The sequence below is a fragment of the Carassius auratus genome, chromosome 5, assembly GCF_003368295.1.
Source record: "Carassius auratus strain Wakin chromosome 5, ASM336829v1, whole genome shotgun sequence".
NCBI classification, from domain to species: Eukaryota; Metazoa; Chordata; class Actinopteri; order Cypriniformes; family Cyprinidae; genus Carassius; species Carassius auratus.
Window position 1 is genome coordinate 7,107,343 of NC_039247.1, and position 13,959 is coordinate 7,121,301.

At 37.4% G+C, this 13,959-nt stretch overlaps 1 pseudogene; it reads right to left on the bottom strand.

Moving 5' to 3' along the window:
• Positions 1-39: 39 nt before the first annotated feature.
• Positions 40-13,734, bottom strand: LOC113072944 (leukemia inhibitory factor receptor-like; annotated as a pseudogene).
• Between the last annotated feature and the right edge of the window lie 225 nt (positions 13,735-13,959).

Below are 13,959 nucleotides of genomic sequence, written 5' to 3' on the forward strand. Positions count from 1 at the left end.
CTTGGCAGCATAAATGTAAAAAAAAAAACTTTTTAGTATATTTTGATTTTAATTTGTGAGCATAATATAAAAAAAAATCATACCAATCCTAAACTTTTGAACAGTAATGTACATTTTTAACATTGCAAGTTCTAAACTGTAAAAATTGTTAATGATACAAAATGCAAAGTGTTTGCCATAAAGAACAATAGAGATGTCTCATCCAGAAACATCTTGCTCTTGAAGGAGAACTTTTTGAATGTTTTTGCCCATAGAAGTCTAGCATAACATGCAAAACCCAGATAAACTACCTGACAGATATTGCAAAATCTCAAGCACCCAATACTGCAGTTGCATTTCACAATACTTCTTGTCTTTTAAAAGCTGTTTTGCAGAAGGAAGCAGGGCCCTGACCAACACGCTGGTGACATGAGGATGTTGTGATCGTGCTGAACATCTCTGCGATAAGATCGACTGCGCTAGCTTGCTTGCTTTGGTGTGTATGCAACTGCGTTTTCAGGAATTACGTGGCTACGGAAGTGACATAGTCAGTCGAAAAGCCCGAGATCTGCGACTCCTGTTTTGTGGCTTCCGTCTGCAGTTCCTCTGAAGGCAGATCTTGGTGCACACAGGACACGTGAGTGAAGTTTGTGAGGTCTGCGGTACGATGGCAGGATGGTGGCGTGACTTCAGGAATAATCAAGGAACAACACGGATCCTCTGCGCCTGTCAGCCATGTTTTCTCTGTTGTGACGGGTCGCACGTCTAAAATCTCGACCTCACACCATTTACAGTCCTCTATCATCAGAGTATGGATCTTTTCACTCGCCTTAAGAACAGAAAAGAGTCAAAACTGTGAAAATACAGCACTCAAAAATACAAGAACAGAACATAAAGAACATTGTTACAGTTAATTCAATATGTTACTTGCCAATATGTAATTGTGACATTTACGAAATTGTATTGTAGTGAAAATTTTATCTACACCATATTTTTTCAATGTAACACTCCACGACGTTTAATTTAACATTAGTTAACTGTTAGCTAACATGAACTAACAATGAACTAATTCTACAGCTTTTCATTTTAACCTTTAGCATTGACACTGACAAAGGATATTAAATGTTGTAAAAAAATATATTGCTCCCTATTAACTCATGTTAGTTAATACATTAACCAGGTTTATTATAGTTAACTTAAATACAACTGAAATAATACATTTGATAAAAATATTTAAAATGAAAACTGAACTATACGGTTTTATTTTAGCTATACAATTGTATTTCAACATTTCTCAACTTCATTTACTGGTAGTTTTGACTTCATGTACAAAAATGAACTGAAAATACAATAACTAAAAAACGATTGACATAAAAAATGACAAAAAGTATCTCGGTTATAGTAAAATAACACTTGTACAGCATCAGTGTAATGAATTACTTTATAAAGATCTTCGTCCAGGTCCAGCGCTTTCACGTGCAGAAAGCCGAATGATTCTTCTGGAAGTCCTCTTATTTTGGAAACAGTGAAGAAAAACGTCGTCGGGTGAGAAGAACAGTTCATCCTTTCACAGCACATAACTGTATATGAGCACACTTACAGGTCTCTGTACAACCACAGACAAACACAACATCCGAGCAACACCAGCAGAGGAACCACAACCATGACCGTCAGCAGGTAAACTGTGGACACATCATAACTCAACATCATGGCCACTCTTAATATTCACTGTCAATATGCAAACAAGATTTTATATCGAAATAAAGCATTCTGAGCAGTAAATCAGTGTATTAGAATAATTTCTGAAGGATCATGTGACCCTGAAGACTGGAGTTAAATTCTGAAAATTCAGCTTTGATCACCGAAATAAATTATGCATTAAAATATATTATAATAGAAAACATTTATTTTAAGTTTAAATAATATTTCACAATTGTGCTATTTTTACTGTATTTTTAATCAAATAAATGCAGCCTCGGGTGAGCAGACTTCATCCAAAAATAATAAAAATGTAGTTCAAAACTATTTGTTCGTACAATAAAAGTCAGTGGAGTCCAATGTTGTTTGGACCCCAACATTTCCAGAAATTTCTTCTTTTATGTTCAACACAAAGAAACTCGGATACGTTTGGACTGACGAGGCTGAGTAAACGATGACAAGATTTTCATATTCAGGCGAACTGTCCATTTAAAATAAAAGTAGTTACGATAGAAGTCTTCGATTATAAAACCCCACTCAGACTATTATTATCTGTGCGTGTGAATCTGGTTTGAATCAGTATCTGAGCTCACAGTTCTTTCTGGTTCTGAAGACGGCGGTGGTTTCCGGTCCACAGCCTGCAGACGTACACGTTGCCAGCTGAAAAGTGTACGGCCGGTCCTCCTCGAGACCACTGACCGTCCAGGACTTGCTGTGAGGATCATCCACTGACTGTCTGAAGAAACCTGGCAGAACAAACAGTGGGAGCTTAAAGACAGCGATGGGGGATCTATTTCATCATGATTCACTGCTCCAAAAAACAAAACTAAAATAACTGCTAAATAACATTTGAAATCATATTGAGAATTTTTTTATTAATGTTTACTGAAAGGGCCAATTCCAATTTGGTAAAGTCATTTTTGCATAGAAACAGCAAGTGTCCTGAGACGTATATATGACTGCACATGTGCATTGGCTGGTCCAGCCTGAAATAAAAGCTTTTTTAATGCCATTTTAGAAGAAGAAACAACATTTATGGGGCATGTTGTTGATTCCAGATATTTAAATGTGAGTGTTGCAAGCAGTTTTTGCGATTTCTGGATTTCCATAGTCAAGAAGACTTGGTTTTGGATGCCTGTGCCGAGGGACTTATTTGAAAGGGACTTTGTCGGAAAATAATCCAAGACTTACTAAGAACGGAGGCAGCCTCTGAATCATCTTGTACCATAATCACATATCCCGTGATGAATCCAGTGTGACTCGGATCCTTCTCGTCGAAACTCCATTTCAGGTTTACAAATGACCATGTTATATTTGGGCTAGAGTCCAGTGTAGGGCGCTGCCTGGGCTCTGAACAACACACATAATATATGTGGCAAGATTTATTTCAGAATAATAATGTTATATTGCACAATTCAGATTCTCAATTTCTCTCTTCACTAAAGGTGTGAATTTGATGCATTTCCATTGCAATATAACACCTTATTTTGCAAAGCGGAAATGAGCAATTTTCTGTAAATGCGTGGAACTTCCCATTTATTAAATTATTAGAAGAATAACAAAGTGCAGTAAACAGTAAAACTAATTGCGCCACAAACCAGTGTGTTTATGATTATGACAAGATATTAAAATTCAGTCTGCTGCTTTTGTACAGGTAAAATAACTGGAAGAGAATGACTCTGGAAGACTTGCATATTCAAGTTACAAATAGCTGTGTCACTCTTAAATCAAAAATATAAGCATCTGTTTTGTTCTCTACTGTAATGTCCTATAGATGTGTGTGTGCACCCTTACTCCTCTGTTCTTTTAAATATCCGATCTGTTTCTCATGGCGTCGATGTACCTCAGTGCTACACCCGTAGATTTCAAATTCATATAGAACTCCTGCTTTAAAGTCTCCTGTAGAAATACAGTTTAATAGTGAATTTGAACAAGTTATTCCAGAAAATTATCTTTTTTTTAAAAAGAAGAACCAGGATCCCTTGGTCTACAAAAACCTGGATATATCAGGTATAGCCTAATTTTAGGAGTAAGACTTGCAGACCTGGAAAAATCGTGGAAATGTATAAAATATATAAAAAGGGAGTGATAGTTACACAAAAAATGGCAGTTTAGGATGGCAGAACTTTACAGTAAGTTACAACAATTTAGGTTATACGGGTTCAACTTTAATTCACAGTAAAAAATTCATATACATTTTTTTTTTATCACTGTAAATTAAAATATGGGTTGTTCTTTTCCACTTGCAAAACTATGACTAACAGTATTTTACTGTAATATTACATGAAATGTCCAGCTAGTTATTACAGTTACAGTTATTACAGTATCTAAAGGGAACTTATCATTAACCAATTAACAGGTTTTTACAATATCACTTTTACAGTAATTTACTCTTAAATAACTATATTTTTATAGTGTACTAGTTATCCCAAGCTCAGTATGAAATTATGAATATTTGTTAAAATCCTTAAACGTTATACTTCTCAAGAAAGTGACCCGTCATGGGACCATATATCAGTGTGGATGTTCAGGGTCCCCTGAGTAAAAAAAGGTTGAGAACCACTGACAAATTAGATTGCTCACTATGTAAGAAAATAGCTTTTATATGCAACGCTGTCACAAAGCCAGAAACATTCATGTTACTATTTTATTTTGATGGCATCTTGTTTTGTAAGAATATGGCATGATGTACAAACAGAGTTTCATACCTGCGTTCAGGTTTAAGGAGCTCTGATTAGCTGGGACCTTTCTCCACTGTAAGCTGCAGGGGAGTTTAACACCCAGCATGCACCACTCTACAATGTAACCACATGTGGTGGTTGAGTCCCTCGTCCAGGTCAGCTGAAATCCCTTTTCATTACCCATAATCCTCTTCTCCATCAGCATGCTGTCTGCACTAGAAACAACAGTCACTTATCTGACGTTCTAAAGAGAACCACAGAAAACACTTTAATGTTGAGTATGAGGAAGCATGAGGTTTGACAACCCTACTTGTTAAAGGAATAGAGATGCTGGCTGGTTCAGATAAGCCAGACTGAATGATGGCCCTCACGGTGATGTCACTCATATTGACTTCTCTGGTTAGTTTCATCTGTGTGTGTGTGTGATGTTCATGCACACACTCCTCTCTGTGTTTCTGTAGCTCACACACACCTCATAGGCTTCAATATATAAGTCTGAGTCACTGGTGGCCTGAGGAAGAGTGAACTGTGTTAATTGCTTGTACAAATGTTTGTGTTGCTATCTTCTTTTTTTTGGCTGCATATCAGTACAGCTGTGATTCGGCTGCACGTAATATATCCACATATATCATATATATATATATATATATACAGTGCCCTCCACAATTATTGGCACCCCTGTTTAAGATGTGGTCATGGACTTCTAAAAATTCTCCCTTTTTTTTAAACAACATAGAACCTAAATGCAAAAAAAAAGGAGAAAAATCCAACCTTTTATTTAAGTACATTACTTTGGTGGTAAAAAACAAATCACACATTTAGAAAAAAAAATAGATTTTTTTTTTAAATATGTTTTTCTGTAGTTGCTAAAGTTGGTCAGGGTATCTAGGAACTTTTAATTAGTAATTCATGACCCGGGGTATAAATATGACGTGACACAGAGGCCTAATTCTCTTACCCATTTGTCTACATGGCAAAGAAAAGAGAACACACAATTCAAGTAAGGCAGATGTGTGTCGACCTTCATAAGTCAGGCAATGGCTACAAGAAAATAGCCACTCGCCTTAATTTGCCCGTATCTATACTCCGCTCAGAGGAATCATTAAGAAGTTTAAAACAACTGGAACACTGACAAACAAGGCTGGAAGAGGTCCCAAGTTTATCTTGCCACAACGCAAAGTGAGGAGGACGGTAAGAGAAGTAAAAAAAAGTCCTAAGCTCACGGACACAGAATTGCATCAAAGAGTGGCATCTTGGGGTCACAAAGTCTCCAAAACAGCCATCAGACGCTCTCTACATGCCAACAAGCTGTTTGGGAGACATGCAAGGAAAAAGCCTTTTCTCACGAACACACACAAACGTAAACGTCTGGATTTTGCTGAGCGACCCTGGGACTTCAACTGGGATCATGTGCTTTGGTCAGATGAGACTAAGATTGAGCTTTTTGGCAACAAACACTCTAAGTGGGTCTGGCGTAAAACAAAAGATGAGTATGCCGAAAAGCACCTCATGCCCACCGTGAAGTATGGTGGAGGATCTGTGATGCTGTGGGGCTGTTTCTCTTCCAAAGGCCCTGGGAACCTTGTTAGGGTGCATGGCATTATGAATGCTTTGAACTACCAGGACATTTTAAATAAAAACCTGATGGCCTCTGCCACAAAGCTGAAGATGGGTCGTCATTGGGTCTTTCGGCAGGATAATGATCCAAAACATGTGGCAAAATCTACACAAAAATGGTTCAGCAGTCACAAACTCAAGGTCCTCCCATGGCCATCTCAGTCCCTAGACCTCAACCCAATCGAAAACCTGTGGGGCGAGCTAAAGAGGAGAGTGCATAAGAGAGGACCCAGGACACTCGATGATCTAGAAAGATTGTGCAAAGAAGAATGGTCAAAGATCCCTCTCTCTGTGTTCTCCAAGTTGTGAAATGTTATAGGAGGAGATTAAGGGATGTCTTGTTGGCAAAAGGGGGTTGTACAAAGTATTAACATCAGGGGTGCCAATAATTGTGGGACACATGATTTAAAGTTTTTTTTTTTCTTAAATGTGTGATTTTTGTTTCACCACCAAAGTAATGTACTTAAAAGGTTGGATTTTTCTCTTATAGCAGTATCTTTATGGTGATGTTCTCAATTTAAAGCAGTTTAGTCATTGTTAACTAAAACTATTAAAATAGTTTATTCGTTAAAATTAAATATATTTAAAGCTGCGGTAGGGAACTTTTGACGCTCTAGCGGTTAATAAACAGAACTGCTTGCGTCTTGCGGAAGAACATCGTAGCCGGAACTACTTCTCTGTGTTTATGTCTATGAAGAATCACAAAGGTACTGGGTTACTCCGCCGCGGTACGCCAGAAGCAATCTAAAATAGTCCGAATATAAACACTTATTATAGGTGCACCCTAGTGATTCAGGACAAGCCAAAAACACGGTTTGGAAAATGGATTCATGGTGTACTCGCTTATTATATACATTTTTCTACATTTTGAACATAAACAAAGTTACGGACCGCAGCTCTGATTGGTTGTTTCTTACCGGGAGCGATGCATTTCTGCAAATGGCAATAGGACACTGGGAGGAGCCAGAGGAGCTTGATTTTTTCACAGATTATCTGTCTCATATTCTATTGTCAGGACATAATGACAGGTTTAACAAATATGTAAAAAATATATATTTACAAAAGTTACCTACTGCAGCTTTAACTTTCACTTTAGACATAACCAACTCTGTTTATATGTAAACCTGTTTTTGACAGTATTAGCACAATCAGACCTGAAAGATAACTTAGTCCAGTAACCAGGCGCAGTTTCACCGGATTTTTTTTGTGTGTGTGTATGTGTGCGCGCTTCAGGTGTATGCACAAATTAAATGTTTAATCAACAAGGCTTTAAAGCACATGCAAATAATGTACTTATGTGATTGCGAAAAAAATGCAGTGCAAGTATGTAACGTTGTATAGTATAGTCAGATGGAGGCACTAAAACTGCAACTGACAGAATATGCACCTGTAGCACGATACTATGCTATTTCTTCAAAAGCAGATCGTGGCGACATTTCAATCAAATATTGACGTCGCACACCCTCTAGTGGTAGCACTAAGATATGTGCTCTGATCTGATTACATTTTTATTTTTAAAAAAGGCAAAACATTTCATTTGAAATCTGTTCATAATTTAATTATAAATACCTGAATAATAAGACCCCTTGAGTGCTGAGATTTGTTACCACCATAGTAATGCATGAACGCATTATGTACATTGATTCTTTTTCTTAGCCAAACAAAACCAAATGGAGTCAATTACTATACCACTATGTATGGCGAAAATGATAAGGTTGAAGAATTTCAAAAACATAAACTTACAATTTTCCACAGGAGTGTGACGGTGCGATTAGGATGGTCCCTGATTTGTCTCCACAGATCTATGGTCACTAGTGGCACTGCAGGAAAAAAAGAATAATATAATATCTATTTTTTGCATTAACTTGCAGTGGTCTTCTGAGTGTTTATTTTAAATTCTCCCATGACCCTTTGCTTGCCTGTGATAAATTGTCTTTGTGTTGTCCATCGGCCCCAGTCGTTCCCCTGTACTGCACAGCGCCCCCTAACAAAGTACTGCGTGCTGGGCTTCAGGTGCTGCAGTCTAAATGTGTAAGACTGTATTGAGTCAGATCCATTCTTATCTAAAACCTGTAAGACAACAACAACACTTGAACACAGGATGTGCTTCAGCACTTCTGTAAAGTTCATTTTGTCTGATATGGCAAGTCCTTTGATGAGAGATTTTACACTGTTAATCAAGCTTATGAAACTCCCTCTTGTCGTATTTCTGCTATCGCATTATTTGGAAATATAAAAATATGTTATGCAACAGTAAAAACAGCTTTTGCTGAAAATGTACCCACTGTGAGGCCCTCCAAGATGTAGATGTGGGTTTTTTTTCTTCTAAAAACAATAAAATTGTTAAATAAAACAATATAAACAATAAAATAAAACAATAGATTTGGATACATTTATCAGTACATAACTTGCTTGCTAATAGATCCTCTGCAGTGAATGGGTGCCGCCAGTGCTCCACACAAATCCAGTCCATTAGTTAACATTTTGTGAATTGAAACTGCATGTTTGTAAGAAACATTTCAACTCCAACTTTAAACTGTTGCTTCTGGTCAAAATACAAGATCATAATCCATAATAACATGTCCTTCCTCTTATATATTTCTTTTGATCCATTTAGAACCATTTGACTGTGCTTGATCTGTGCATATTTCTCTCCTGATTCAGAGAAGATAGCAATATTGTGGATAGAGGCCTCAGCAACCACAGTTAAAAACTTCTTAGTGCGGGATTTGTTTCTTACAAACACAGCTTTTCACTAAACAAGACACTAATTGCTTGAATGGATTTTTGTGATGTTTTTATCAGCTGTTTGGAATTTCATTCTGATGGCACCCATTCACTGCAGAGGATCCAATGGTGAGCAAGTGATCAAATGCTACAAATGTTACGAAGAACAACAAACTCGTCTACATCTTGGATGGCCTGAGGGTTAAATTGTCAGCAAATTTTCATTTTGGGCTACGTTTAATGTGATGCATTACCTGTTTTATCCCTCCTGGTTCAAGTTCAATCTGGCAAATCAACGGAAGTCCTTCGAAACTCCCATCCAGCTGTAAGATCACCAATGAATCAAACACATCTTCAGTCACTTGAAGATCCTCAGGGACTGGAACAACTGAATTTTTGAGATCAAATGAATGAGAAATGTTTTTTGTCATTATTCATTTTGATGTTACACTATTATTTAAAGCAACTTGCATTGCACTTTTTATAAGGACAATGTCCCTGATTTAAATTATCTTTGGTATGATGGTGATAGGGTTTCAACTTACAACCTCTTGTTTATGATCTTCAAAGCTGCTATCAGTGCTTTAAGTGGGCCGGTACGCACTGGTACTCAGTACCGCCACTTCCAAATATAGCTCTTGAGCGTATCACCACCTCTCCCTGCGCCCAGAATGTGCTTTTAGCGTACAGGTACGTTCATTTGGACATCTGTTTTAATAGAGGTTTTAATCCTTTGCATTCACTGCCGCTTTTCAGAGCGCACTTCACAATGCACGCTTCCTAATTCTTCATAGTTCGGAGTATGGAGCGTGAATCATTTGAACCAGTTTGGGAGTTCGGAGCGGGATCGCGAATCATTTGAGGGAGTTCGGAGCAGCTTCGCGGATCATTTGAATCAATTCGAGAGTTCGGAGTGGGTTTGAGAATCATTTGAGTCAGTTGGGGAGTTCGTAGCGGGATCGCGAATCATTTGAGTCAGTTCGGGAGTTCGGAGCGGGTTCGCGAATCATTGAGTCAATTTGGGGATTGCAAATAATTTGAATCAATTCGGGAGTTCGGAGCGGCTTCGCGGATTATTTGAATCGATTTGAGAGTTCGTATAAGGTTCGCGAATCATTTGAATCAGTTCGGGAGTTTGTAGCGGGTTTGCGAATCATTTGAGTCAGTTCGTGAGTGCAAAGCGGGTTCGCGAATCATTTGAGTCAGTTCGCGAATCATTTGAATAGGTTGGGGAGTTCGGAGTGGGATCGCGAATCATTTGAGACAATTCGGGAGTTCAAAGCGGATTCGCGAATCATTTGAGTCAGTTTGGGGAACGCGAATCATTTGAATCAGATCTGGAGTTCGTAGCGGGTTCGCGAATCATTTGAGTCAGTTTGGAAGTTTGAATGCAGTAATGCAGTAGCTCTTTCTAAGGGTATTTTTTCAAAATCCTTTTGCACATTTTATTTATGTTCAGTATTTATTTCTAGCTCAAGCAAATCCACAAACTAATAAAATGATTTATTAATAAGGTTGCCTGTTGAATGCTGTATATAAAAGTCCTTCAATATAGTTGTTGTTACCTCAGGGGATGAGGGGAGTCATCAAAGAAAAAAAAAACAAAACAGAAAATATATATATATTTTTGGCTATAGTAGAGTAGAGCACTGGCTGCTATGATTTTAGTCTTCACAAAAAATGATTCATATTCACCTCTGTCTGTGATATTGAATATGTAGGTCTCGCTCTCTTGCCCCAAACTATTTGTCACAAGTAATGTGGTGTTGTAGGTGATCTGCTGTTGGATGACATCAAAGGCACAGGATGTGCTCTCCACATCACAGCTGACAGCCTTGGAGTCACTGAACATAATGAGAAAATGCCGTTAGATTGAACTCCTAATGAGTGTGAATTTGACCATACTTGTCAAACTGTCATACTGGTCTTGATGCCCATTTGAACACTTGGGCCAAATAAAGGAAATACATAATGTAAGTAAACAAGTGGTCAAGTGCAGAGATCGCAAATGTCAGACAGGCCCAAAATCAGACTAACCTGATTAGTAATGTGTACTTCCTTCTCTGGTCGCCTGTTAGGTTAGGGGCTCTGTGTATCTTCCACGAGCAGCGCACGAGTCTCATGTTTTCAGTCTTGCATCTAAAATCCAATGGTTTCTCAGGAGGAACTGGACAAGGTTTAGCAGAAACTTCCCATCATGCTTAGAAGTAAACATTTATAATGGATTACTATAGCGTGTTTTTCTTGTACTTTTTAATTCAGTGGAAAATGTTTTTCAACATTTATTTGACTGTAGTAAAATTTTAATTCTGGTTTAAGTAAATTTTTCATCTCAGTTTTTATTATTCATTTAAAATGAGACAAATCTGTTATTATTTTAACCTCTAATCTGTTATTTATCAGTTCAGATGGTTTTTAATGCTTTGATAACTAGCAGAAGACACTAACCAGTTTTAAATTCCTCTTCTGCAGATGGGGCACTAACACTGCATTACAAATGTGTTATTCTATAACATTAGTGATGTAACGAGAAACAGGTGAATAAACACTGACACTCAATGTTTAATGTTTAGACATTATTATTTCATTATTTATTTAAGTTATTTCAATGTAAAGCATTTTTTTTCTCATTTATCTAGGTCCTCCCAAACATTGAATGCAATCTGTTCATTGTCAAAATCTAAAATCATATTATTTTTAATTATTAAAAAACGCCATTATTTTATTTGAAAAACAAATATTATTTTATTAACAAAACTTTTTAGTTGGTCATGTATATATTTTTTTCAGTCGATCAGGTAACATTTTAGGCTGTCATATGGTCACATAACAAGATGTTGTAATGTACCCCCACCTATGGGGCATGTTGTCACATTTCACTACCCTTTTTTGAGGTTAGATAAAGATAAAAGTAAAAACTGTAATTATGAAATAAAGTGACATATTTGTACTAAACAAGTGTAAAATTACTATGGATAACAAAATGCTATTCTAAACCCTGTGTGGATGTAGACAAACTGAAAAAGTCAAAAAGTGTAACTTTGTGCCCCGCTCTCCCCTATTTGAATTGTGTTGGACAATGGGAATCACAGCTGACAATGTTATAGGCTACATCTCCGCTCACGTCGCAGTAGAAGTTGACACCGAAATGATTTGTGGCGTTGATGTTTTCCACTCGAATGGCTTTGACCCGTGGACTTATGTTGATGACGTGATATTCAGTGTTGTTGTAGTACATAGAGGTGATGTGTGTGTCTGTGGGATAAATGCAGCAGAACATCACCGTAGACCCCTCACGTAGCACCTGGTCATCTAGAAACAGCTTGATTTGATTGTGGGCTAAGCTTATCTCCCCTACAAGAAAATGAGTAAATATGAATAAATATCCAACCACTCCTGGTGTTGTGAATGTGCAGAAACCATCAACACAATGCTACGGTCATGTGACTGGTTGTCAGGGTGTGATTAGGTGTGATTGCTAAGGTTTTTTAAGCTTGTTTTCTCTGCTGTAGCTATAGTTTGGTGGTCGTTCACTGGCCCAAGCTGGTATTGTTTAGCTGCTGAGGCTGGTTGACCAGCTCGCAGAATTGCACTTTCATCAGTGACAGTTGGGTGAAAAGAGGAAGTTGTGTACAGTGCATTACAATATGTGACCCTGGAGCACAAAACCGTCGTAAGTTGCACAGGGATGTTTGTATGGGTCAAAATTATAGATTTTTCTTTCATGCCAAAAATCATTAGAACATTAAGATCATATTTTTAGAAGATATTTAGTTAATTTGCTACCGTAAATATATCACAACTTGATTTTTGATTAATATTATGCATTGCTAAGAACTTTTGGACAACTTTAAAGGCGATTTTCTCAATATTTACATTTTTTGCACCCTCAGATTCCAGATTTTAAAATAGTTGTATCTCTGCCAAATATTGAATTAACAAACAATACATCAATGAAAAGTTTTTTTTTTTTTTACATTCAGCTTTCAGATGATAAATCTCAATCTTGAAAAACTGACTCATAATTCTGGTTTTGTGGTCCAGGGTCATGTGATTATATCACACACACACATCAGCATTTTAGAATGACTTCTGAAGGATCATGTCACATTGAAGACTGCAGTAATGATGCTTGCAATTCAGCTTTGATCACAGGAAGAATTACATTTTAGATATATTCAAATAGAAAATATTTCAATTTGTCATCATATTTCACGTTACATTTACACATGTATTTTTAATCAAATAAATGCAGCCTTGGTGAGTTTAAGAGACTTCATCAGAAACATTTAAAAATCATAATGTTTCCAAAATTCTGAACCCCACTATTTTTATGGAGATCTTTGTTCTTGTACTGTTGAAATGAACTTTAAATCTCCTACCAGAGATGGTTTTCCATGAACTCCAGGAGCTGGATGCTGAAGCCTCAGAGATGAGTCTTATTCTAACAGAGTGATCGACACAGTTCAGCGGGAGCTGTGAGGTCCAAACCAGTGTGTGAACAGCTTCCAGTGTTCTCCTGCTAACATTCATCTGTGGACGAGACTGTAAACAGTTAGTGCAAAATTCAGAAATCAGGTGATAATGTGATAGGAGCTGAGGAATGATGTGTTTCACACACGCTGTCCACAATATCCATGTTTGTTGTGCGTCCAACTTGTATTTCATAGGTTTGATTTCTTTGTTCTTCAATCGGATTCATCATCCACTCCATCTCCAGTCTCCACATGTCCAGAGCCTGAAGATTAATGATGTCTGGCACAGTGACAGCGTCTGTGGTGAAATAATGAAAGAGAGCCGTCTACTAAGAGACATGCAATTCAGAAGCATAATACTGTAAAGTGTGACCGATGAATTTGAGCTGAGGGGAAATGAATCCTGATTCATGTCTGACCTGAAGAAGAATTCCTGTAAGCATCTTTGTCCAGTGGAGAATCATGTTGGTGGATGTAAACCCTCAGCATCTGCTCTGAGCTTCTGTCCAAGTGTAGGAGGTGTGCTATGAACCATTATAGTTCTCCTCCTACTTCTGCCTTTTGTTTGAGGTTAAGGAAGCAATGCCTTCAGACTTAGATTTATTGCCTGAGTCATGAAGTGAAAGTTTTATGTGCTTTGGTGTTATTTTTAATTATGCTTTTTTTTATTTAAATCACTGTGGGAGGTACAGAAAGGTAGGATGATGATAAACCATAGATGGCAAAGTCATGTTGTTTAATAATCAAGTTGAATCCTTTATATACTGTAGGCTATGCACAAA